At 42.7% G+C, this 26,740-nt stretch overlaps 1 long non-coding RNA gene across 1 annotated transcript in view; it reads left to right on the forward strand.

Moving 5' to 3' along the window:
* Nucleotides 1-3,565: 3,565 nt before the first annotated feature.
* Nucleotides 3,566-26,740, forward strand: part of LOC125617185 — a 57,791-nt gene continuing 34,616 nt past the window's right edge. Inside the window, exon 1 of the long non-coding RNA XR_007348091.1 lies at nucleotides 3,566-3,794. This is a non-coding gene — a long non-coding RNA (uncharacterized LOC125617185). The remainder of the gene's footprint in view (nucleotides 3,795-26,740) is intronic.

Genomic DNA, 26,740 nt, shown 5'->3' on the forward strand with positions numbered 1-26,740 from the left:
ATCTAGCCCCAGAGAAGCCCCAGGTTAGCAATGGCCAAGGCAAGCCTGTGGAGTCAGGAGGCCTAGAGATTAGAAAGCTGCAGGAAATAATGCTTTTCTTGTCTTGGCCCGCGGTGGCAGGAGGGGAGCAACAGCTGGCGGGCATATGCAGCCTATTAGGGGCACGCTCCCATCAGACACTAGGAAATCCTGCCTGGCGCTGGCAGGCCAGGGCAGCCTCTGGGAAGCAGGAGATCTGAGGGTCTCAGGAATCAGAGTCATCATTGCCAAGGCTCCGGGCCCTGTGTCCCCACTCAGCTGGTTGATTAGGGGCCTTGCTCCCCAGCCCTGGCTCCCAAGGCCCTTCCCCTTCCCAGGAGGTGTCAGACCCAGTGATGCTATCAACAGAAACTCTGAGGAAGCTGAAGGTTTATTTTGTATCAACTTCAAAACACCTCTGAATATCCTCCACTCTGGCTGGGCCCGGATGGGTGACTTTGGCCCACTCCATAGCCTGGAATCCATTTCCCCAGCCGGGCTTGACAGTGACCAGCGTTCTCCCCCATCTAGGTCGTCCTTAGTTTTCCTTGTCCAGCCCAGAGGATCAAACTCCTGAGAAAGGGGCCAGGTCAGACCCCCGTGACAAGATGCCCAGCATTAGTGTCTGCTAATTAATCCACAAGCCGGCTCCCCGTTGGCCCATAGATTTTTACAAACCTGAATTAAATGAAGTGTTTATGTGACAGATATGTGGGAGGGATTTCAGATATAATCACCATCAATCTGGCTGCAGCCAAAATAAATTCTGTGAAAAGTAAAACAAACTATTGCACAGACAAAGTAGGCCTTAGGGGTCTCCAGCAATAATCTATGTTTTCTTATTTAGCTGTGTCTAATATTTCTGCTCTCCTCCATGTAGATAGGATCTCTCAACACACAGGGCACTCTTGCTGCAGCTGACACACGCTCCCTCCTGCTGAGTGGAAGGAGAGGGGAAGGGATGTTGCATATTTATATTTAAATTTTCCTTCAAATAAACCAGCTCTGGCTGGGCACAGGGGAGGGAGGGAGCCCAGTTGTAGGACCCATGCCTGCTGCAGTCTCCAGCCTGCCTGGGTTTGGGCTGAGGGTGGATCAGGGAGGAGGAAGCCAGAGACCTGAACCTCCTAGAGCCACCGGGCTGAGCCTGCATCTCCTCAGTGTGTACAGGAGGCGAGCATGCCCTGCAGGCTTCCTGCTCTCTCGTTCACTCCTGGGAAATCCGGACAGGGAATTGAAACCCTGACAAGATGAGAGCTTTCCCAGCTCTAAATCAGTGAGATGGGGCTTTGCCTGTGCCTGGCCAAATAAAGAAGAAGTGGACCTAGTCATTCCTCTCTAGGAAGAAGCCTTTGGGCACCTGGGTCAACCCTACCCTGCATCCCTTCCTTTCTCCACAGCCAGGGCTGTTCCATGCTGCCTCCCCCTTTGGCTCAACTGAACCCAATTCCTAGCCCAGGCCTGGGCTGAGGTGGGAGATGCTGAGGGTGCCCTGGGGCTGGTTGCTGAGTCCTCCTCAGCTGCTTGGGTTCTGAGTTCTGGCTTCTCTTCCTGCTGAGTCCTGCTGGTGACCAGCCTAGGACCTCAGTCCCCAATGGCAGAGACAGCTTGCTCCAGACAGATGTCTGGGTGCTGGAAGCCTGCTCTCTAGCTTGCCTGTAGCTGGGCTCAGCATTCTTGCTGAGATTCCACAACATTTGGAAAGCCCCTCCTCCACCTGTGCTGCCTACTCAATTTTTGTTTGGTCTGGGTCTAGAACCCACCTCTAGGGGGTTCTTCTGCCTGTCAGATGGCTCCTGAGTCTCCATCCTGGCTCCCGTGCTGTTCTTTCAGTGGCTCTGGTGCCACATCCTGACCCCTTCTCAACATCTAAAACTTCCATATGTAGCAATTGTGGTTCTGCAGGAGAGAGCCCCTCTCAACCTTTACCATGAGGGATGAGTTTTCCTGTTTTTTCCATCTTCCTCCCTATTCCTATTTGCAAGAACCCCATCTAGCATCAAAGAGCCCAAGTCTGGTGGGAGAATATTCTAGAACATTTTCTTCTTCTCCTCTGGAAAAAGGAAACAGAATCCCTGCTCCCTGATAAACCTGTTGTACCAATTAGAGAGCTGATTATATCAGTTTCGCTTAGGTACCTTGGATAGGAAACTTCTCCACTAAATCCAAGTATGTTGTGACTTTGCAAATCTATTCTTCCATCCATTCATTCACTTGTTCATTCAATCCTATTTATTGAGTCTATTATGTGTCAGACACTGTTCTAGGCCCTTGAGATATATCAATTAATTAAAAATCCCTGTTTTCATAGAGCTTACATTCTAATAGGTGTAGACAATAAATAACAATAAAACATAAATATATGCAGAAGGTAAAACATGCCATAGGAAAGAACAGAGCAGGAGAAGAGTATTTGGAAACACTGGAGTGAAAGATGGGTTCCATGTTCAAATAGGATGTTTGGGGCAGGCGTTGTGGAGAGGTAATATCTGAATGCAGACTTAGAAAGATGAGCAAGTTGGCTATAAGAGTATTTGGGGAAGGGTGTTCCAGAGAGAAGGTACAGCCAGTGCAAAGGCCCTTAGAGGTATGTCTGGCATGTTTAAGGAAAAGCAAGAAGGCAGAATGGCCAAAGTGAAAGGAGCATTGTAGAGGGAAGTGGAGTTGGAGACAAAACAGGGGACAGATTGCAAAGGCTTTAGGCACTGTCAGGACTTGGACTTTGTTCTGTCCCTACTTGAGTCAATTGATAAAGACCAATATCCTTCATTAATTAGGTTAGACTTCAAGAAATTCAGTATTTCTTGAATTTTCATGCTGCTCCCCAAGGACACAACAATGAGGGCAGTCTCTGCCCTCATGAAGGTCACATGTAAATCCAGGTGTTTGTGGCAGTTTGTGCAGAGGAGAGATCACTAGGCTAGAGGTTAGGAAAGCTGAGGTCCAGTCCTGTCTTTCCGTTTTACCTTTGCCAGTCACTAACTTCAGCTTCCTGTCACTGGAGAGAATTACCTATGCCCTGGTCACCTCCTCAGAGCTGTAGTGATTGAATGAAATAAGGAATGTAGAGGCACAGGAGTGGGTTAGGGAATCCAGTTAACATGGCCTTCGTCCTACGCCCCTTTCCTCTGGCAGTAGGCTCAGTCTGTGTTGTCATCTTTGTGATGCCCTCTGCTCTCCCTGTGACCTCATTGCCACTCACTTTGCCTAGTGAGAACCAGTGGCTGCCATTCATTTCATGCCAGCAGGAAAGAAACACATCCAAGGATGTCTGTTTTGCAAAGGAAATTTACCCATTCCTTCTATTCCATGCTTTCCTGATCAGATAACCCTGCATTTGGTGCTAATTTTTAAGTCAAGTATGTAAGGCTCCAACCAACAATAACAAAGACAGGCCCACAGGTTGCCAAGCACAGGGAGCTTTTAAAATGCATTCAGACAGCGTGAGGATATTAATAGGGAGACACGTATCTCATTTCAGGTTCCAAAGCACATCCCGCAGGGGGCCATGGGAACGCTGGGCACTTCAAGGTTAGCTTCAGCTGAAGGGAACTCAGTTGGAATACAGTCAGCCTGAGCCGAGGCCCAGACGCAGTGCTTCCAGCTGTAATGGCACAGTCTGTCAACTCAACTCTGTTTTGAATGGAACTGGGCACTTACCGATGGCCAAAACCAGCAGTTGACTAAAATAATTAAGCTATGTGCAGACAGTGATGGAGGTGGAGAAAGATCAAGCTGGACAAGCCCTTTGGAAATTATTTGCCTTTGTTTTACAGGTGAGCACACCAAGGCCTGCAGGTCACATTGTGACTTGGTGGTAATGATGAGACTTAAGTTTAAGTTCCCTGGCTCTCACTCCAATGTCATTTTCATCACAGGCACCTTTGCCTCCTCTGGAGTTTGAGTGCTGTATATGTCCTTCACTCTCCTTCTGATGAGACAGTGGCCCTCTGCACCCAGAATCGGCAGAGTGGACACTTGGAGAATTTTCATGTCCAGTGATGGCAACAAACTGTGTTGGTCTCAGTGGACATTGGGTAAAGAATCCAAAGCCTGGGTCTGAGGACTGTCTCTGTACTTATTTACTGGGTAACACTTTTTTTTTTCCTATCTCTTCTCTCAACTGTAAAACATGAAGTGTAGCCAAGAGAAAGTGTGCTATTGGGCTCTGAAAACTAAAACCGTGCATGTAGATTTCATGACCGTTATTTTCTATCTCTTTCCCAGATGCCAGCTTGTCATTTGTAAGGATTGAATTCTGATTTAGCGTCCTGGTCTCTGAACAGGGGATGTGGGGAAGCTGGCTGTCCCTAAATGAAGCCACTGGGGAACCCAGGCATGGTCAGAGTACAGGGGCTTACCATTATCAGTGCTTCCCTCACCCCGTCCCACTGTCATACCCCAGGGGACAGCCTCCCAGCCTTCTCATCAGTCCCCAAGCACTCCTTGCCCACGAGATTGTCCTCCAGTTTGCAAAGGTCTTCTCTCATTTGGGGATCTCTTCCTGTCCTTCAATATGGCAGCATCATTGACTCATTAAGACCCTTCCCAGCTCCCCCAGACAGCTCAGTCACAGTCTCCTCGGCTTGGTGGTAATGACAGTGATCACTAGAGCCAGCCCCTTTGGTGTAAATCCCAGCTCTGCCACTTATGGGTATTTGTCTTGGGCAGAGCACAGGGCCTCTCCGTGCCTCAGGATCCACAGTGATAAAAGGGAGATAATAAAAGAATTGATACCATAGGATTATTCTGAGAAGTGAGTTAGCATGAGTTAAAGAATTTAGAGCAATGTCTGATTCATAAGTGCTACCTAAATATTTGGTTGTTAATATTACAAATATTAATATATGTTAGTACTTGATATATAGTACTAAAATAATACTATAATATTATTATAGTATTATAATATATAGTATGCAGGGAAACAATATATAGTGTGCAGTATAATGGATTATATATCTGTCTCCCTTACTCAGACTGTAAGAGCTGTAGTGGAATCCCATTTTCTCAGTGCTTAACATCATGTCAGGATCATATTAAATGCTCCATAAGTGCTTGTTGAATAAATGACTGGAATAATCTACACAGTCACTTCTGTGACATCATTCATGCCATTCCCCCTCCCCACCTGTAATCTTCACAGGACAAGCAGCTTATTCACACTACCTCTCTGGTCTTCATGTGAATTGTCTTGTGGTTTTAAAAAACACTAAGGTCTTGTTTTTGTTTTAATAGCAAAGTTGTCCTGGGATTTTAACCAGCAGAAGTACTATATGAAAACAAGTGCTATTCAATTGATAATAAATATTTCCTCTTGGAGTCCTAATCACACTGTCCTAGACATGGCTTCAAGAACAGAGTCCAATCTGGGTTCTATCTGAAGAGTAATTTTAAAAAATAATTTCCTCATCTCCCATGAGTTTTGGGGGGGGACATATGTGGGACATATGCTCCTTGGGTTTATATGGTGTGACAAACTACATGATTTAGAAAAGTAAGTAGAGCCCTCCAAGAAAGAAACAGACAAGCTAAGGATAGGCATCATGAGGGGAAGGTCAAAGTTAGGTTGGGGTTGTGATTTCCTGGAAGAAGTAAGTTTTAGGGCACTAGTTGGACTCATGGCCCTTGACCTCATTCCTGTGCATTACATCCTGAAACTTATACCCAAGAGACTGTGTCTGCCAATTTTGGTTCAGGGTAAAAGTACCATGAAGGTAAACTATTTTCCTATTGTATTCTTAATTTCCTATTTCCAATCATATTCTGATGTACAACAAAATACAATCCCTCCAAGAGATTATAGGGCTAAAACTTGAAAATATCATCTTGTACTGATGGTTACTGGTACAAGCCATAGTCTAATAAATGATACTAATTGGCAACATTTAGATATCAAATAAGGCAATGATATAAATATAGGTATTTGTGAATTGTATGTGTATGTGTGATTATATTAGTAACTTAAATCATTTAAATTAGGGATGGATAACCAGGAATATCAACTTTTCCACTTCAACATTTTCATAATATGATTTTCAGGTGAAAAGATGCACAATAGGATCATCAGATGGGCTGAGTAAGGGATATGGGGAATTGTCTGCCAAGATGGCTACAAACAATCTCCCCCGTCCCTGGATGTGTACTGTTATGGTTTGGATCTGAAATGTCCCCCCAAAATTCATGTGTTGAGGCTTTGTCCTCAGGCAGTGCTCAGAGGTAGGCCCTTGGAAGGCGACTGGCTCACGAAGGCCCTAACCTCATCAATGGATTCCCCATGTACTTGATGGAGGAAGTGGGTCTTTGGGGGTATTCCCTGGGGGCTTTATCTTTGTCCCCAGCCCCTTCCTCTTTCTCTCTGCTTCCCAGCCAGCAGGAGATGATGAACTTTCTTCCACCAAGTCCTTCTGCCCTGATATTCGGCCTCACCACAGGCCCAGAAACGGTGGAGCCCAGCGGCCCTAGAGCGAAACCTCTAAAACTATGAGCCAAAGCAAAGCTCTTCTTCTTTAAGTTGATTTTTTTCAGGTATTTTCTCACAACAATAAGCTGATACACACATGTGTGTTGGGCCTTCCATCCAGAAGTGGAATCTATTTCTCCTCCTCTCAAGCCTGGCTGGCCTTGTGACTTGCTTTGGAGAAGGGAACTTTGATTCTCAGAGACCCGTAAGTGGTCTAACAGCTCCCACTTTCTCTCAGAGCCTTGGGGCATCAAGTAAGGAAGTTTGACTCACTTGCTGCATATTCCCAACCCTCTCACCTGCCATTCCAGCTTCCCCCCAACCCAGGCGACAGACATGGGTGTGAAGTCACCTTGGATCCTTCAGAGTTGATCACAAAAAATCCCTGCCTTAACACTGCTTGGAAAGAGATGAGCTGTTTTTCAAAAATTCCTGTCCAAATTACACCATCATGAGTTAATGGTGATTGTTTTGAGCGACTATGATTTAGAATGTTTAGTTATACAGCAATACACACCCGAAACAAAGAATAGTAACCTTTCTGTATCAGTGTCTGAGATGTCTCCCATATGATCTTCTTTTTGGATTAGGACAGGTCAGGGAAGATGTCCAGTGCCTGTCTCTCCCCATTGCTCATGGTGACACTGCTGATTGATCTCAGCTCTCTTTCCCATTCAGCCCAGAGATTGCTGTAACGTCACCATGGTGCTTAGCCAGCCACCGCTAAACCATTGATGTAGGTCTCTGCTGTTCTAGGATCAGCCATCATGCTTCCGGGGTGCCTGTCAGTGGAAGGAATAGGAGATGGTACATGTACCCTAGTAATCTATCAGCACCCCCCTAAATCATGGAAATGTACAAGATGATAGAACTATAAAGGTCATCATCACCAGTGGTTCTGAACTCCAGCTGCAGATCAAAATTATCTGGACTGAATTTATCTGAATGATAAATTATCTTGGACACATCTCTGGGCCTTACCCCCAGAGATTCAGATTCAACTGGGCTTCAATATTTAAACACATACATATTCCTTAGAAGTGAAGACATTCACAAACTGGGGCTTGAAGGTATGGGTCACCATCAGCTGAGCCCTGTTGGAGAGGCCAGTTTGGTTGAAGAACTGTGTATGGGGTTCTAGGGATTTCAGGGACAGCCCGTCCAAGGACTTTGAGAACCAGAAGGGAGAGGGGTTCCTAACATGCAAGAGAGGAATCAAGTAAGGAAAAAGGAGAGCCTGGGACCAGGAGAGCCAGCCTCTTGGTCAGGAGAAGCTGGCCGCTGGTCTGAGAGGGCACTCTCTAGAGTCTGACTCCAGATGTAAGTGGAAGGTATGCTCCATGTTTTGGGGGTTTTCCTGTGAGAATTTCTTAAACCTCAGACCTGACTGTCAAAAAGAACTGAGACAAGGTTCGAAGCACAAGAAATGTGTTTGACACAATAGGGTCAGGAAAGTTCAAGGCTCCTTCCCTCTCGGCAAGCTTGGCAGGAACGCTAAAACACAACGAGGGACTGGAGACATTATGACAGTAAAATTTTAAGGCATCATTTTTGGGTAAAATATGACTTTCTGTCAGGTATATGAGTTGGTAGCTTTGATGCAAATATATAATAAATCTCACCTCTTTACTGAAATCCGAAGAGATTTTCTGCATATAAATAAAACCATGACTGTGATAAGATTGCTTTTGATCATTTCACATGAAAGGTGTTAGGAATTTTCAAACTGTTACCATAATTAAAGTACTGTGGGATGAAAAAAAAGAACCACTTTACTTGAATATCTCTTCTCCTGCCCCCGTTTAAAAAGACATTTCTGGAGAAAAGCATGCTCACCCACTTTGGTATTGTTTTGACCTTCACTTTGTAGTTTGAAAAAAAAGTTACAGCTTTTAGTGACGACAAGAAAGTTGTTTTGCAGTTGAAAACTACACACCAAGAATGACACTGGTCTTTGAGAAGACAAACCAAGTTTCCTCTCTCAAACTTGATATTGGGATTGAACCCAGGGGTGCTGTACCCTGAGCTACTCCCTCATCTCTCTCTCTCTTTTTTTAAAACAGGGTCTTGCTAGGTTGCCTGGTTGAACTTGCAGTCCTCCTGCCTCAGCCTCTCAAGTTTCTGGAATTATAGGGTGTGAACCTCAGTGCCAGCTCAGAAATGGATGACTTCCAAAGAGCTCAGTCTTCTTGGTAAAGGAGTTGCTTGAAGGTCTTCCTTCCTTCTTTTCCTGGGACTATTTCTTGGTCTCCTGTTTGTAGGATCACAGTGAGGAGTCATTTTTGCCTAAGTTGTTCTATTGGTCTTTTTAAAATTACTTTTGCATATGCTTTTTATATTAATCACAGTTTATGTTCTACTATCATAAGCTAAAAATAGTAGAGGGATCATACTCAAGTGCGCATTCCTGTCTCCTCACACCCACTCTGGAGCATCACTGAGGCTGCTGCATTCATTGCCAGGGCTCCAACCCACCAGCTCTCATTCATCTTGGACTGTCTCATTAAATAGTCCATATGCTGCTGCTCCAACTCAAAGTCACTAAGGGCTTCCTGTTGAGTACAGAATAAATAAACCCTTTAAGCTGGTGTTCAAGACTCTATAGAATCTGGTCCAACTTTGTTTCTCAAACCTACCAAACTTGAAACCTCAGATCCAGCCCTACTGATTCATTCCCTGCCTTTCATGCCTTCATGGCTCTGTTTCTAGATTCCCTTTTGTGATCTATTGAGCTGTGTTTTAGCCCATTTCTGGAATTTGACTGTCATCCTGGCAGAGATGTCCTCCTCCCTCTGGTAGGACTCCTGCAAGGCCCAGCTCACTACCACTTCCTCTGAAAATCATTTCCTAGTTACTCCATCCATTTCCCTGAGCTTTAATGGAAATTATTGATACTTAGCCTATTCTGACTTATAATTTCATTTCTATTTAATGTATGTGTTTTATTTTTCTTTCTAGATGGTAATATTTTATTCATTTGTTCAACTAATTTTATTGTGGCTGGGGATATGGCTTAGTGTAAGTGCTCCTGGGTTCAATCCCTAGTACCTGTCCCCCGAAAAAAAATCTCACTATTATTTAATATACAGTAAATGAGCACTGAGCATGACCTTTTTTATTATGCTTAGTACCAACATGTAATTTGTCTTCATGAACTACCAATTCATATATCCCACCCATTTTTCTATTGGGTCACTTGTCTTTTTGTTGAAGGAGTTTCTTACATATTTTGAATACCAATTCTTTGTTTAAAATGAAGCAAATATTTTTTTCCTAATCTGTTTATTTTCTTTTAATATATTTATGGTAATTTCTTTTGATAGTTTTATAATTTGGCAAAGTGAAATTTAGCTGCTTTTTTCTCTATAGGTTTTGCAAAGTTTTTTTCCTATATCATACTCTGATATTTTCTTCTGCTGTTTTATATTGTATTCAGGTCTTTAATCCTTTTGGAACTCATATATTTTTTTGAGAGAGAGAGAGAGAGAGAATTTTAATATTTATTTTTTAGTTTTCGGCGGACACAACATCTTTGTTTGTATGTGGTGCTGAGGATCGAACACAGGCCGCACGCATGCCAGGCGAGCGCGCTACCACTTGAGCCACATCCCCAGCCCCTGGAACTCATATATTTTTGAATAGCTAAGAGTAGTCATGTCAATTAATATTTTCCAAATGAACAAATTGCTGAAGTCAGTGCCATTCTCTGAATAGTCTGTCTATTCTTTCCCATTGATTTGAAAAGCCACATTTATCATATGTTTTCATGTCTTCATGGCTCTGTTTCTAGATTCTCTTTTTGTGATCTATTGAGCTATGTTTTAGTCCTTGATCAAAATGTTTTGTCTCCTGTTACTTTACATTATGTTTTTATAGGCTATGGCCCGTCTTGTCCTGCTCACCTCCTCCTAGTATTAAAAAAACTGACATGCCTGCCTGAAATTTTGAAAAGGGAGTTCTAAAAGGGAGAACGTACCATCCTACCTTTCTGAAGTGGTCCAGCAGAGGATGGGTCTGAGGATGGGCAGTGAGGATAACCAGGCATCTCACATGGCCTGTCAGATTGTCTTAGGTCATCCTGGCATGTGTGGCACGTGGCTGTTATCATTTCATTTGTGTTTATAGCAACATAGCAGAAATTGGACTTGATAACTAATCTGGATAATGTGGTTTGCCAAAAGTGGTTTTGTAACCATTTTGGAGTTCCAAGGTATTGTGCTCCAGAGAAGGCTGCTGAGGACTTCCCACCACCTGGCAGTTTCTCCTGGCAGGCTGACCATGGCCAGCACTCAAGCCTGGTGCTTGAGGTGGAATAAACAGAAACCAGGAAGCTGTGCTCTCCTGCTCAACACAACCTCACGTCCTTCAAGGTCAGGGAGTGACATGCAATTTGCACTCGGTATCTGTGCGCCCTTCTCACTCATCCTCAAGGAGGCCTCTCCTGGATTATTTGTGAAATTCAGAACAGTATGTCCTCTTTTTTAGGTCCTCTTTTCCAAAACTTCTTTGAATATTCTTTCACGTATCTCTTCTAGAGGATTTAATAAGTTCTTTGAAAACCCCCAGTGAGAATTTGATTGTGATTTCACTGAAGGTATGGAATGATTTGGGGAATGCATATCTTTGCAAAGACAAATCTTTTCTATAAGATACATGCACATTTTCTTCACTTATTTCAGTTTTCCTTTATATCTTTGAGTACAATTTTATTCATTTTTTTCAGTCATATCTCACATATTTTTTGCTTATTTTAAAATATTTTATAGTTTTAGGGCTTTTGTGAATAGCTCTTTTTCATGAAATTTTTTAGTAGTTATTATAGAATAGAGCAACTATACTTTTCACATGTTAATATTGTGCTTAACTCAACCCCGCGACCAGCACGCTAGCTTCATACTAGAGGTTCTAAGCATAGACGTTAACTAGTGAGATCAAAATAAACACACATGAACTCAATTTAGCTTTTTCTTTGACCAGGTCTGAGATGGCTCCCCCTCTGGCTCCTGCCTCGAGCCACCCGGTGGGGCAGGGAGGTTTACACAAGACTAGCAGGAGAGAGAGAGGCAGGGCTCGCCAGAGAGTGGCCTTTTATTGGGGAACAAGAAATTCAGGGGAAAATTCCATCCAATGAAGGTCGAGGGGGACAGCATTCCAAGGTCAGGGTCAGTGATTGGTCTCAGGGTCAATGGTCAGTCACACCCCCACACGGAAGGGTTCTCGCATCTAGAAAGGGTGGGGATTAGTTCTGACACAGTTTAGCCGGAACGTCTCACACCCATTCAGGGAGGTACCCAATCACGTGGGAGAACGGCTGCCCACACTTAACCTCCTAGTTGAACCAACTCTGTGATTCTGATAGTTTTCTTCAAATGATTCTCTTGGATTTTTCTACCTACATGATTCTATTATATGCAAATACTTAAAGGTTTGTTTCTTCCTTTCAAAACTTTATATCTTATTTCCTTGTCATTTAATTGTCTAGGAATTCCAGGCCAATGTGGAGCAATCATGGTGGTCATCATTATCTTATTCCTAATACCATTAGGAATAATTCTCTTATTTCTTATTTAAGTATGATTTTGCTCCAGTTTCCAGCTGACATTCATTATCAAGGAAAGAAAATTTTTCTTCTATTTCCAACTTTGTAGGAGTTTGTTGAGAATGGGTGTTAAGTTTCATGAATTATTTTTTCTGCTCTGTCAAAATGATCATAGAATTTTTCCCTTTTAGCTCATTGATTTAACACTGTTTTGAAATGTTGATCCAACATTATTTATTCTTAGGGAATAAATTCTATTTGATTTTTGCCTTTATAGTAATGATACTTTTAAATTGCTTATACATCTAGAATAGGCAGTATGATTTGCTTGAAGACTGCTTAGCGGGCTTCTCTGGCTCTTTTTGTTCTGTTATTTTGCTTCTGGTTTTATTAGAGATTATATAAGAGAAACTCAGGGTATTTAGGATATAGTCTTAACTTTTTAAAGTTGACATCATAGAGTACAGTTCAAGCTGGTGATTGGTGCCTGTCAGAAACACAACCATACATTTGAGATGGACTGAGGGGTTGGTAATGGTCTGACCATGACTCATGAGAATACTGAGGAGTTTATACTCACATGAGAAAACATGGAAAAGTGCAAACAAGGGTAAGAGTGAAGAGACGACAGCAACGTGGAGTTAGAGAATCCAGAACCCAGGACACAGGCAAGAGGCTAATGAACCTTTGGTTTCCATGACAACTAGAGACAGCTTCTCCATAATGCTAATGAAGCTGATGCTTCCAGGCCTCTCACTTGCACAGACTCCTTCTGAGGCCCTGCTCTTCCTTTTACATTTGTAATTTTGCATTGTTTTCCTTAAAGAGAGATCTTAGGCTTTATAAACTTTAGACCCCACAGAGCTTGAACTGTCCCCCTCATGACAACTCCAGGTATGGCTCGTATGCCAGTTACCAAGCCTGGAACAGTGCTCTGAGAGTCCCCCCCCCACCCTCCTTTTTTTGGCAGCCCTGATAATTCTCTCAGTTTAACGATTAAAGTGGGGGGCAGATTAAATTACTCTGTTGCTTCCCAGCTGGGTGGGGGAACTGTGGCCTGACATAGAAGCCGGTGGGTGTCACATGGAGCAAGTGCTCAGCTCGCTCACACTTTTCTCCCCGTGGGGGCACGTGACCAAATTCATTATTAACGCTGAGCTGATCTGGTTACCTTGATTGACACTAAGTGATTTCAGCCTGGGCTATATTTGTCTTCGTGGGGAAAATGAGTGCCGTGGAGCTGAAAGGTTATTTCCCTCTTCAAATACGTTTGGGGCTGTCACTGTGGAGCTCCGCACCCTGACATCAAAATCAGACCCACGGGCTTTGGAAGACAGAAAATGACATCATGGGCAAAAAATGGTGTCAGCTTAGTTTTGTTTTTTCATTCTCTTTCTGAACTCTGACAGAGGAGTAGTTTGTCTAGAATTTGCAAGACTTTCACACAAGGAAAAAGAATTAGTGCTAGCTGTACTTGTTTGCACACACGAAAAATAGTTTCCAGGACATATTTTTTAGCCCTTGTGGTGTCTTTGTTACTACTAAGCTTAATTAACTTTTTATTTGTTAAGGCTTTGGTATCTAATTAAAAAGTCTAATGAATCATTTAGCCTGCTATTGAATAAAATTTTGAGCTCTTAGTAGAATAAAATATTGCTTAATGCAGTACTTTCTTTTGTTTTAGTACCAAAAAGAAAAATATGACTTATAAGAAACTCTACCTTAACCCTTCCCATGGTTGCTAAGTACACAAGACAAGTCTGTGAATGACCTAACAGGATTACAATGCTCTGCTGTGTGCATTCTGAATGTGTATAAGGTGTACATTAAAGTTAGTAACAGACAAATATTGGATCCTGCCAGCCCATCACTTCAATTAGGAAATTTAAATTAGATGGAAGTGGAATTTTAGTCTAAAGTGTCTATAGTAACTTAAAGTGAACTATTGCCTTGCCTCATAGGATTTAATTTTTGGGCAAAGTAAAAAGTTAAGTCTAACAGGCAGTTGTTTTGATGGAAGATTCTCTGGCTTTGAGAATAAAAGAAAGTGCTAGGAAATAAAAAGTGGGCTGGGAGTATAGCCTAGTGGTAGAGTGTGTGGCTAGCGTGCACAAGGTGCTGGTCAAGCCCCACTACCAAGAGAAGGAAGGAAAGAGAGAAAGAAGGAGAAAATAAAGAAAAAGAGAAGCCCTCCCCTCTGTCATGCTCTGGTTCTAACACATGTATCTGGTTCTCTCCTACTGCTAGTTTAGGGAGAAGGGATCTTCTTGCAGGGCCCACAGGGGCAATTTGGGGGGGGTCAGAGATGCGATAAAGCTCATTCCAACAACTACCTGCCTTTGGAAATAGTTCTTATGCCAGATAAGTCTGGGGAGTGGGGAGGCAGAGCCCATGGTTAGCTTCAAGTCAATTCTCAAGTACCAAATCGGTTCCACCCTCTTGGATATCTGCCTTCTCTCCAGGGGCCATAATGATGGGTTGGGCTGGTTCAACATTAGCAGAGAAATGGGAGGGAGTGCCCACTGACTGAAGGAGAATATGTCATGAAAACATGGTTCCTTTTATATAGAGAGGCAAATAAAAATGCATGTAAACAAGCATTTTTTATTTGAACATTAAATTTTATTGGTACAGAGCATGTATTTTGTTATACTGGTGACTAATGCCCTTTAAAAATGAGATTTTGAAATGCCGTTCTGCTTATGTAACTGAGATAAAGAGCTTTTGGAACACGGTTCTGGTGTGAACCCCTATAATAATAGCTGATTAGAAATAAGACAACTTGAGATGCCAAAATGTTTTCTGCAGAGCCTTCTATTAAGTCTAAAAAATTTTTTCCAGAAATTTTATCTAAATGGTGTTTGTCTGGGAAAGTTTTCCAACTAGACTTCAAAAGTCATCAGTTTGGATATTTTGGAGTGCAAAAATATTTATTTATATGTAGATACCTTGCTCAGTCCTTATTTCCCTGTCCAATGTGGTTAATAGGGGTCTAATTTATAAAACATCTAGTTAAAAATGAATTAATTTGTGAAAGAAAGAAGAGGGAAAATCCAGGAATGAAAGTTAATAAACATAAATGAAGTTGTTTATTGCAAAAGAAAAAAAAATGTCTTAACCCTGACTGTATCGCAGACTTTGATGATGACCCGTAATCCTAATTTGCCCTGAGTGAGAGAATGCTTTTTAGACTGCAAATGAATTTCTGGATGTTAGCTGTCATGACAACGATGATGCACATCGCACTTATGGGAGTACACTTGTTCGTGGAAATAACAGGAAGAGCCAAAGAGGCAAAGTAAATTTAGTAAATACTTTCTAAAAAGAAAAGAAACAATAAACGTTTTCCAAGTGAATATTTTCCCAGGTTAGTGATTTTCTTGTACCAGAAAACTTAAGGATCGTGGAGCTGCTAGCCACACGTGGAGTCACAGGGGTTGGTGCTCTTGGGCTGCTCTGGGACCCCAGACCTGGCTTCCCTTGCAGAGGCTCGTGTCCTAACATCATTCCAGCCCCTGAGAGCTCTGGACCCAGGCCACCAGGGAAAGCCTTCCAAGTTTTAGATTTTCATAAGGGTCCTAGTATCTGCAAAGTATGTGTAGTGAAAATAAAAAGTGATTGGATTGTATTAACACAATGCAAAACCAGCACTAATTTCACAGGAGAAAGAGTCGGATTTTGGTTCAGCTCCATTTTTGAAGTTGATGTCATTCAGGATAATTTTGTTTTCATCAAATTGTTCCCGATTCTGAGTTGAGGTCCAATCGGTGTTCTGTCCAAAATAAAACAACAAAACACTCTCAGTTTATTGTATAATATGAAAGCTCACGGTCTTTGAAAACAGACAACATTGAGATTGAATCTGGGTTCTGCAACTGCATGTTTGTTTCAGTTTTCTCACTTATGAATGGGCAAAATGATACTTTCTTTCCTCTACATTGTGAGGATTAAATGAGATAATATATGGAAATCATCTGGCACATAGTAGACACCCAATTAATGTTCACCCTTGTCCTTCCACACCTCTTTTGGGGGAGCCCTTTCCTGTTTGGATAAATCAAAATTTTCTAGCATCTGAGGACTCTTAACAGCTCTTATTAACTTACAAAAGATTTTCTCGACTATTTTTGCATTTCTAAGTTGTCAAATCATAAAAATGGTGTTTTGATTTGACATTGCTCTCAGGGTCCCCACAGTCCTTCACAGTCTGAATATCATCCATGGGGAAGACCAAACAGGTTGGGAAGTCTCTGTGTGGCGATGCTCTCACCTTCATTTGCTAAGCTGCTTCCTCTTCTCTACCCATCTGTTTTTCACTCCTGGGTTCCTCCTGGAAGAAGGAAAGAGTTCTATAAACCCAGGCACTCTGAGCTCCTGCCTTAAAAGGATGTGGGACAGAAGGAAGACTGTTAGGGGAAGATGCTTTGGAGAAGCAGGGCATTCCCTGAACCCCAGAATGCCACCACGCAGAGGGTGACCTATTTCCTGCCAGCTCTACCAGAAGGTATAAGAGATGGCTAATGAGGGATCTTGGCCTGATCAAATTCAAGGTTATTCACGGATTCAACCAATGTTTACTGAGCACTTTTCCCTCCATTGCTGTACAGTAACCACCATGAAGAACCCATTGTTTAAGTCCTACTGCGGCAGGACTCCGTGGATAAGCTGCTGGGAGAAGCTGACGCCCTGAAACTATGTGCAAAACAGACGTGCATCGCATAGGCCTTTGTGCATTTCTGGGGAGAACATCCAGAACTCTCATTAGCTTCTCAGAATGTGAGGAACCACCTGCTGCTTGTGAACTGAATGTTCTCCTTGTACTCTGCTGGGGCCAGTGGGAATCTTGGCTCTCGGAGTCCCTCCTGAGTCTCCAGATGATAAAATACCACCACAGAGGGTGCATTCACCTTTCCGTAAAAGCTGTGTCCAGTGACTGTGGCATTTGCTGGACTTCCTTCGAACCCCTGCTCCCTGGACCATCCCCCTGGTAACAGGCTGGCTTGCATTCAGCTAGAGATAAATCATTTTCCAGCCAACTGGTACTAAGCCATATCTGGGTAAACACTACAGAAAGAGCACGGATGAGGCCCCAGAGGGCCAGGCCTAGCCACCTTAGCCAGGCCGCTCAAGCCTTTCTCTCCAATTGGGATGGGAGCTTCTGCTGGCAGGGCCCTGGCTTCCTCCCTCATTGCACCCTGCACAATGCCTGATACCACGGAGGTGCTCAGTTCACATTTGTGGACTTGAAGTAAAAGGGGCAAGTAATTCTTGCCCCAGGCTGGGGGAGGAATACCATTTAAATAAGCATGAATTGCAAGTCAGGGGCTCAGGGACTGTAGCTCAGAAGATGGCAAAGGATCTTTGGCTCACGGGCCAGGTGAATTGGTGGGGAACCAGAGAAGCCTCTATGGAGGAGAAGCTGTAGAGGTGGGACTTGAAGAGAGGCCGAAGGTAGCCATGGGAATGTGAGAGCAAAGTGCACCTGGGGACGGAGGGGCGGAGCCAGAGCGTTGTTGCCAGGAGAGCCTAGAAGAGAGCAGCCAAGTGGTGTTGTTCAGTCCTTAGACACCCACAGCTCTGCGTCCCTCTTGTGCAGCAGAGGAGGGCAGGGTGATGGGCTGTCCGCCTCAGCCACACCACAGAGCTGTGGCTGGACCCAGGTTTTGTGGATTCTTGGGCCGAGGCCCCACAGCAGAGCTGCCCAGTGAGGCTCAGTGCTGTGCCGTGTTCTGCCTTTTCCCAGCCAAATGGCCTCAGTGTCAGCAGAAGGTGACAGATCATGGCACTCACACAGATCAGTACGGAAGGCGGGCAGAGAGCAGATCTATAATTACCTAGGCAGCTGACGGGCTTTTCCCAGGGGATCACATTTCAGCTTATGTCGTCATTTATAAGCCCAGTTTGACTCTGGTAATGAAGTCGGGCAGTGTTATTGGGTTTGAGATTAGATTTTGTTTTTTCTCTTCCCACTCCCCCTCTCACCTGCTTTCTCCAAATTTCACTTCATCTGTCTCCATCTGGTCTCTGGCATTTTCCAGGTTGTAACTCTTTATCACAGAGGCTACATTCTGTGGGGAAAGGCTAGTCATTGGAATTGTTGCTGAATAACTTCCATGAGACTCAACGTCTCTTTTAAAAAAGTGTCTCTCTTCCTCCAGGGAGTCTTCCTGGATTGTCTGTCCCTAAGATTTTGCTTCCTTTATTACGGCCATGCCGTGGGTGGTTCTCTCCTTTTGTAGCTGATTCTAAAGGATCATAGAGAATATTCAGGACCTAGACCTTTTAAAACATCCGTTCTTCAGCCACCCTTTTACACAGGAATGGGGTAGTGGTGGTGGGAATTCTGGAGTACCTTCTCAGAGTCTGTATGGGAACTGTCTCCTCCATCAGCCTGGGTGCTTTGTTCGGTCCTCCCATTCTTTTTCTCCAGAATGCTCGTTCAGGGGTGCAGGGGTGAAGGCTGGGCTGTGCAGTGGGTGGGTGGAGGGCTACATGTGTGTATGCCCGTGTACACATGCATGCAACCCAAGCCCCACAGCCCACTTCCCGGCAGGAATCTAAGCATCACTGATTAAGGCAGTGGGCCCCGGAAGGGTTTGTGCCTGAAAGCCCTGGGGTCCCTTGGCATGTGTGGACACTGCTGTTGCTGTCCTCAGCTCAGAGGGCACCCTCCTGAGGGAAGGCTTGCAACTCTCCGCTGCTTGGCTCTTGTGGGGTGGGGGCAGCCCAGCACAGGGGACGGAGGCAGAGAATGACCCCTGGAGCCTGCCCCACTTCACCCCTGCCCCAGGAGGTGTCTCCTCTTGAGACCCCTTCACACTGGGCCACATAGTCCCTCTGGGCTGTGCGCTATACTAGCCAGGAGAGGAAGGCTGTTCCAGATAAGGGTAAGTGCTGAGCCAAGGCCCAGAGGCGGCAGCAGCACACGGACAACTACATATTTTCTTATCCCAAAATTGAATAGAAATTGCAGAGGGTACAATTTCTTTTTTATACAAATACCTTTATTTTATTTATTTTTTTGTGGTGCTGAGGGTCAAACCCAGTGCTTCATACATGCCAGGCAAATGTTCTACCACTGAGATACAACCCCAGCCTTTTGAGAGTGCAATTTCTGTCATATTGAAAATTAAGCAGTTATAAAATAAATCATTTTCAAATGCCATCACTATTTAATGCATTCAATAGAATATAAATACCATAGCAGTTTGACACTCACCATGACCTGTTTAAAAACATAACAGCAAGCTCTTCTTTTGCCTTCAGAAATTTTACGTTGTTCCTATTTCTCCTTGAATCTGCAATTTCCATAAAATTTTATCCTACTCTGTTTATATTCATTCCTCTGTCATTCAAATGTATGCATATTGTGAAATTAATTTTACAAATTTACTGTGAGCATGAGCTCTAATTGTTAAAAATTTTTTCTAGAGTATCCATTAAAATAATTTTTATTATGTAATTGATCAAAATGCTGCAGATACAATGCAATTTTTAAAAGATAACAAAAATACAATATTATTAGAAACTCACCTCTTAATGACATGGAAGAAACTTTCTTTTCTCCCATGTGCTCTTCTGGTCCTGAATGAATATTACTTATTATTAGAATAACATGGTACGGAGCTTCAATTCTATTCCTATTTTTTTCTAATAGATATGCTGAGAAAAATGTGCCCACAAAAATATGATGGGCATAATAGGAGTTTTGTTATAGTGTGACACTCAATTCTTTGAACCCCTTTTGAGTTGTATATCAAAATCACACCAAAAATAATTTTTGATGATCTATCAGCTGACAGTCCAATTAGGTACTGCATCAATTTGGTTGTGTGAAAGGGATGGAGAGTTACCTGACTGGGAAAATTTATTAGTCTTTATATTCATTCAGATTTCAAATTTCTGGAAGGTGTATCAAAAAGGTTCAGATATGAATTATATCTGGTCACAGTTTCCCCGTAACAGTGCCTTATTTAACCTGGTATGTTCTGAAAGAGAAAAATATTTTTGTTAATGTACCTTACAAATACAAAGTTTTTCTTTTAATAAAAAGTTTCTATAAACACACCCTTGGAGCTGCAGATTAAGCTCATTTGATTTTTGGATTTTGTCTACCTTTTAACTAAATTAGTAAACCTTGCCATCAAACCAAGTGGTCCAATCAGACTGACTCTCAGTCAGATTTCATTTTGTAATCCAAGTAAATGTGTCAACATGCATCCCAGAGATGGTCTCATTTTATGAGTTCTATTTCTGGTAGAGTGAGAGATCAGGCACAGAGGCTTGCCCTGTGTTTGTCACTGTGGGAAATAAGGCCTTGCCACCGTTAGCATTTCTCTAGTGCTCTCTCTGCCCCACTCTTGGGGACTCTCCCACATACACCACTCTTACAAGACAGGGGATGGAAGAGTTGAGATTATTAAATGAATGTGTCTTAAATTGTCACTTAGTTTGATGTACTGGAGGCTTCCGTCTCCTGGGAACAATGTACCATAGTAATTAAAGCTCGGGATGGATTAGAGAAATCCCTTGCTTTTGTGAAGTGGAATTGTGAAAGGGGAGTGGGAAAAGAAACCCCACAGGAGCTTTGACTATGAGGCATTCTCAGGCAGATGTTTTGGAAAAAATAACCATAGAAGTTGAAAATCTAGAATTGGATTCGCTTAAACCTATGTGTCCACATATCTTCTGGAAAGTCTCAAGTTACCGGTAATATACGTCATGCCTTGGTTTGAAGGCCACTAACCTAACCCAAAGAAGCATTGTGGCTGGCCCTGCAGGAAGGTTACATTGGTCCTCACCTCTCATTTCTAATGTCATTCACCAAATATTTGTTGAGAGCCAGACACGAGCCTGGATCTTATGGGGAAAAGTATACTCTGCTCCTGTCCACACATTGAAGGGATTCAGGAAATAAACCCCAAATTTGCCACTTTGTTATATGGATTACTTTGAGCTGAGAGTTCTTGAAAAACAGCAAATGCCAAGAGGTGTCTACTTGTTGGCCTCTTAATTTATTTGGTCTGGAAGTAGGTTGAATAATGCCCTCCCCATTCATGGCTACGTGGAACCCCATAATGCAGTCTTATTTGGAAATAAGTTCTTTGCAAATGTAATTTGTTAAAAGATCTTCAATTGATATCACTGATTTATTGTGAATGGTAATCCAATGGTGGGTGTCCTTGTAAGGAAAGGAAAGACTACAGACAGAGAAACACAGAGCAAAAGGTCAAGTGGAGACAGTCAGATCTGAGAGTCACCTGCCACAAACCAAGGATCACCTGGGGCCACTGGAAGCCACAAGAAGCAAGGGAGCCTTCCTCATTAGAGCCTTCAGAGAGCATGGCCCTGCTGACATGTTGACTTTGCACTTGTAGCCCCCAGAACTTGAAAGAACAAATTTCTGGTTTTTTAAGCCTTCCAGTTTGTGGTACTTATTACAGCAGCCATAGGAAACTAATACAGTCTAGAATGCAGTAGTTCTCTCAATTTATAATCTTTTTTACTTTTAGGTTAGAATTTTGATTATTCTTCAAGTTTCTTCTTCACATTACCTATAATTCACAAGTGGAATTTCTTGTCTTTCATTTCTCTGGGGTCTCTCTCATTGTTTTCATCTCTTTGTCCTTTCCCTGTATGTTCAGAGAGAGTTTCTGAAATGTCAGGAAGAATCATTGAAGACTGAAATGGGCAAAAGATTACTGGGTGGAACAGTAATAACGGGACATTGAATATCATGTGGGAGATCTCTTCAAGATTATGTGGTCATATAAGTCCCTGAGAATTTCTTTTCTTTGCTCTAGGTCATGTTATGACTCATAATATGTAGAAAACTGGTAATTTTGGAAATGATTCCTGTTAATGGAAATGGGGAAAGGAAGGAGGAACCCAGTGGGACAAGAAGGAGGCCTGAGCACCTGTGGGTTCCCAAAAAAAAGTGTCTACAGAATCCTACCTTCCTCCCAAACAACTGCTTCTTTGAGGACTGGCCCCATGCCTACTGGAATCCTTAATTTTCCCCTATCATCTTGACTGTCACTCTTAAATGATTCACTAGGTCTTAGTGTAGCTTAAGCATTTGCCAAAGTGCACAAAAAGAAAAAAAAAAAAATGGTCCCTGGAATTTTGGTCTTTTAATCACTGCTCCAGACTGGTTCTGGGAACTGACAGGCACCATCTGCAAAAGGTTTTTGGAGGAAACGGGTGGGAAGAGGGGTGGGTGAGGTCCTCAGGAAGAATATGTCCCCAGATTCATTAGCACAGATGAGTCTGCCGTCCCCTAAACTGAGCAACCGCTGTGAGGAGAAAACCAGGCTGTGGTGTCTTCTCCAAGCCTGGATATTTTAACTTCATTTCCAGACTCAATCTTGCCACTCCTTTCTTGATTTATTTTCTTGCTTTTTTGGCTGTTGTCATAGAAAAATATGTTCTCTTTTCAAACAAACAGCTCTGAAAAAGATAGGACAGGAGAGAGGTCTCATTTTTAGCCTCATCTCTAAGCTTCCAGAAGATAAGCCACTCTTTCCAGTCCCAGGCTCTCGGCTTCACACTATGGTCCTGCACATGAGGTCCGGCCAAGTTCCATCTTCCTTGTGGGGTCCTCCCTGGCCCCCCTGAACTTCTACTTCACTCTCCCCTTCACGGTTTAATTTAATTCTAGACTTAGGTGAATTAATTAAATAAATTATATAAATCTTCTGGTGATATGGAATTCCCCTTTTTTCCAGCTATAAACACCTAGCAGCAAGAATCGACTCTGGCTTCCTTTCCTTTCACCATGGCCTTTAGCATGACACTGGACTCTGGTAGGAGTTGATAGATGACTTGACCCGAATTCAGGCCTTGCCTGACCTTTTGAAATACTATAGCATGATTTACATTTCCAAGGTTAGGCGAAGGGCACTGGGAAGTGGGCAGACTTCCATCTCCCCAGATGCCCCACAGGATCATATCATAGGGAATTATACCAGAGTGTTACTCCAAAACTCCCAGGTGGGGGCCTGGCACTGAGGCATTAACTATTCTACCCACAGTAGGATAAATTGTTCAACCTACTGTAAGTTTCTGTGCACTTGTAGAAACTTCTTTGTGCTTGGGCATCTGGGGCTGAAATTTCTTCCCCAGTTCTCCAATCCTTCTCTCCGGTTAAGTGAGGGCTCATCATTTCTCATTTTCTCTCTGGCTGTACCCCATTTCTCCTTCCTATGTCTTCTCTGGATTTTAGAGAAAGTGTATCCTCACGAGCTTTGCCAATCATCTTTCCTTTCCTTCAAAAAATGCTTTCAAATCTTTTCTTCCCCAGAAAGTCCTTCATGACTGAGCTGAGGGAAGAGAAAATGGTTTTTATTTTTCTTGTGCAAATTTTTCTGCTGTGGTTAGATTGAGAAAACACCAAGCTCAGTCTATAATGCGATCATTCTTTCATAAATAAGGATATTACTTCTTTAATTCTATTTTGCTCTGGGTCTAGGTCTTGGACCTTCCTCAAGTTTCCCTGAGCATGTGCTTTCTAGATCAGCTATGTCTCAGAATGGGCTTTGAGGCTAAGATGTCCCAGTATTTAGGACAGTTTGTTTTCTGTGTCTTCATTTCCTCTACTCTTTGCGCTCCTCCTTCTGTAGGGTCTCTGTCCCTGACTTCTCTCCTCTCCTGTTCATTCTGCCTCTTAAGAAATGAGTTGTACCAAGACCCAAATACATTGTTTACTTGTCAGAGGGCAGGTGATGCAGAGAGGAGCCAGGTGAAATCAATTCACCAAAGCCCATGAAGCCAAACCAGAGACTGAATGGCAGTAAGAGCAGGGCCATTTTGGGGCACAGGGCTTTCCTAGTACCTTACAATGGCACCTACCGGGTCTTTACTCTTTTAGATGCTTTGCCAAACTGAGCTGCCCTGGTCTTGTTTGGAGTGGACTTGGCACCAACTGAATCTAAAATATTTGCACTGACAATCTTATAACAGAATCGATTTGAAAATTATAACAGAATCAAGCAGAAAGTTCTAGAGTTGAAAGGAAGGTTAGACATCCTCTAACCTGGATGGAGTGAGTGGTGCCTCACTCTGCTGATGAGAAACTTCAGCCCCAACAGAAATGAAGAATGGTCCTTCAGTTTGCTAGGGCAGAGCTGGGTCTACAGCTCCAATCTCTTGATTCTTACACCAAAGCTTGCTTTTTTACTCCACTTTCTCTAGTTCTCGTGGCCATACTTGTTTGTTTAATTTTTCTATATGAACTTTAGAATCAGCTTTTTTAGTTACATACACACACACACACACACACACACACACACACATGTCCTGTAGGTATCTCTATTGAGTAGTATTTGATTTAAAAATAACTGAATAGAGAATTGACATTTTCATGATGATGTATCTTCCCATCTAAGAATATGGTACACATTTTCATTTTCAAATCCCCTTTTATATTTTTAAAGTTTTTTTATACACTTCTTATACTTTATAAGGATTAATAACAGCTATTTTATATGTTAGTTGCCATTGAAAATAGAGCCTTTCATTCTACTATATCTTTTAACCAGTCCTTACTTATATATATATAAAGATGATTGTTTACAATATTAATTGTATAACTTGTTTCACTATTGAATTCTCTTGTTTCCAACAGTTTTTCAGTAGATTATCTTGGATTTTCAAGAGAGAATCATGTTATCATGATCATTTTGCCTCTGACTTTTATACCATATACAAAAGTTGCTTAAAATGACAGAAAATTAAAAACTTTTTTGTTTAAAAGGATACCCCTAAGAAAGTGAAAAGACAATACACAGAATGGGGGAAAAATTTTTAAAGCATATATCTAAAGGGAATTTGCATCTAGAATATTAAAGAACTCTTATAACTAAATAATAAAAATACACATAATCAAAAGCAAGTAAAGGATCTAAACAGGTGTGTCTCCAATGCGACTATACCAATGACCAATAAGCACATGAAAAGATATTTAACTCATTAGCCATCAGGGAAATGCAAATAAAACTATAATAAAATACCATCGTATACCTGCATAATCAAAAACATAGATGATAACTACTGTTGGCAAGCACATGGAGAAATCAAACCCTCTTCTGCTGCTGGTAGAATTTAAAATGGTGGTACTATTTCTGAAAGCAATCTATCAGTTCCTGAAATAGTTAAATATAGGGTTACCATAAGACTCAACAATTCCACTCCTAGGTGTCTCCCTCAGAGACATGAAAACATGTCCATACCAAAACTTCAACATAAATGTTCACAGCAGCATTATTTATAATAATCAAAAAGCAGAAGCAATCCAAATATCCATCAACAAATGAATTCATAAATAAAATGTGCTACATGTGTACAACGTAATATTATTCAGCAATAAAAGGAAATGAAGTTCTGATATATCCTATGACAAAGTGGACCTTGAAAACATTATGCTAAGTGGAAGGAGCCAATCACAAGGGACCACATAATATATGATTCTATTTGAATTAAGAGAAGCAGAAAATAGATTAGTGGTTACCTGGAGTTGGAAGGGGGATGAGGGATGGTAAGTTGGGGGATGGTAGCCAAGGGGTGTGAGATTTAGAGGGGTAGTGAAAATGCTATTCTAATATTGATGATAGTGATAGATGCCATTGAAATGCACACTTAAAATGGGTGTAAATTTTGTATTGTGCAAATTATATCTCCGTAAGGTTGTTTGAAATTGTGCCAAGGAAAGCTGGGCACCAATTTTGGATCTACAGTGCATGTATGTATGTGGGGGGGCTGATCCTGGTATTGGCATCATAAGAGATAAGGGTAAAGAACAAGAGCTCCATCTCAGAGAAAGGGGAAGGGCACTAAATGCCAAGTTAAGAAAAATATAGTGTAATGGTTGACATATAGATAGGTGTCCTTCCTGGGTCTAATCTATAAATGAGGGAAAGTAAGCTGCCGTTTCCTCAAAATCATGCAGCTGGCTAGTGGCAGTCTCAGGATCAAACTTTAGAAGCCTGACAGCAGAGTCCTCCTTGTTAGGCAACAGTGACCCCTCAGAGCATGGGGACTTATGTTTTAAATCTACCATCTGGTGGCCATCATCCTCAAGCCAAAGGGGTGTGGCCTTAATACTCTCTTCCCTTCACTAAGCCTGTGGTGTGGAGTCCCCAGAGGCTTCCTGTCTTGGGTTGGAGTTAGCTGCTCAGGGTCCCTGAGAGGAGTCACAACTCATCCATGGACATCTTCTGGGGATTCATAGTTACTAGCTGAGCTGGGGGAACAGAAGCCAGAGAAATAAAGGGTAGTGAGAGCAAAGTATGGGGCACATGAAAACCCCCCTCCAGTCCCAACAATGATGAACTTCAGCATCTGGAAATTTTGCCTGAGCTCTTCCTCATGGGTTCTCAGGAACCTCCGAATCTAGGTTGGTAGCTCAGAGGCCTCCACCTGGACAGCAGTGGCATGGGCTGGATGTAGATGTGTTTGGCTTCCCTGGGTGACCTCAATACAAAACACTACATTCCTCAGTAGGCCTAGGGACTTCTCCCTTATTTAAGAGGCAGAAGAACTCCCTGCCCTAACTCCTCACATGGGCCTTCCACTGACACTGGGTAAACTAGGAACCCATCAAGGCCCAGTGCCCCATGGAGTCACCCCCAGCGGGGTGCAGGGAAGAGCAGTGACCTGAGCCTCTCTCCACCAGCCCAGCCTCTGAACCCTCCTCCCAACCCCCAAATCCCACCAGGCTGTCCTAC

Source organism: Marmota marmota, unplaced genomic scaffold, assembly GCF_001458135.2.
Source record: "Marmota marmota marmota unplaced genomic scaffold, marMar, whole genome shotgun sequence".
Lineage (NCBI taxonomy): Eukaryota > Metazoa > Chordata > Mammalia > Rodentia > Sciuridae > Marmota > Marmota marmota.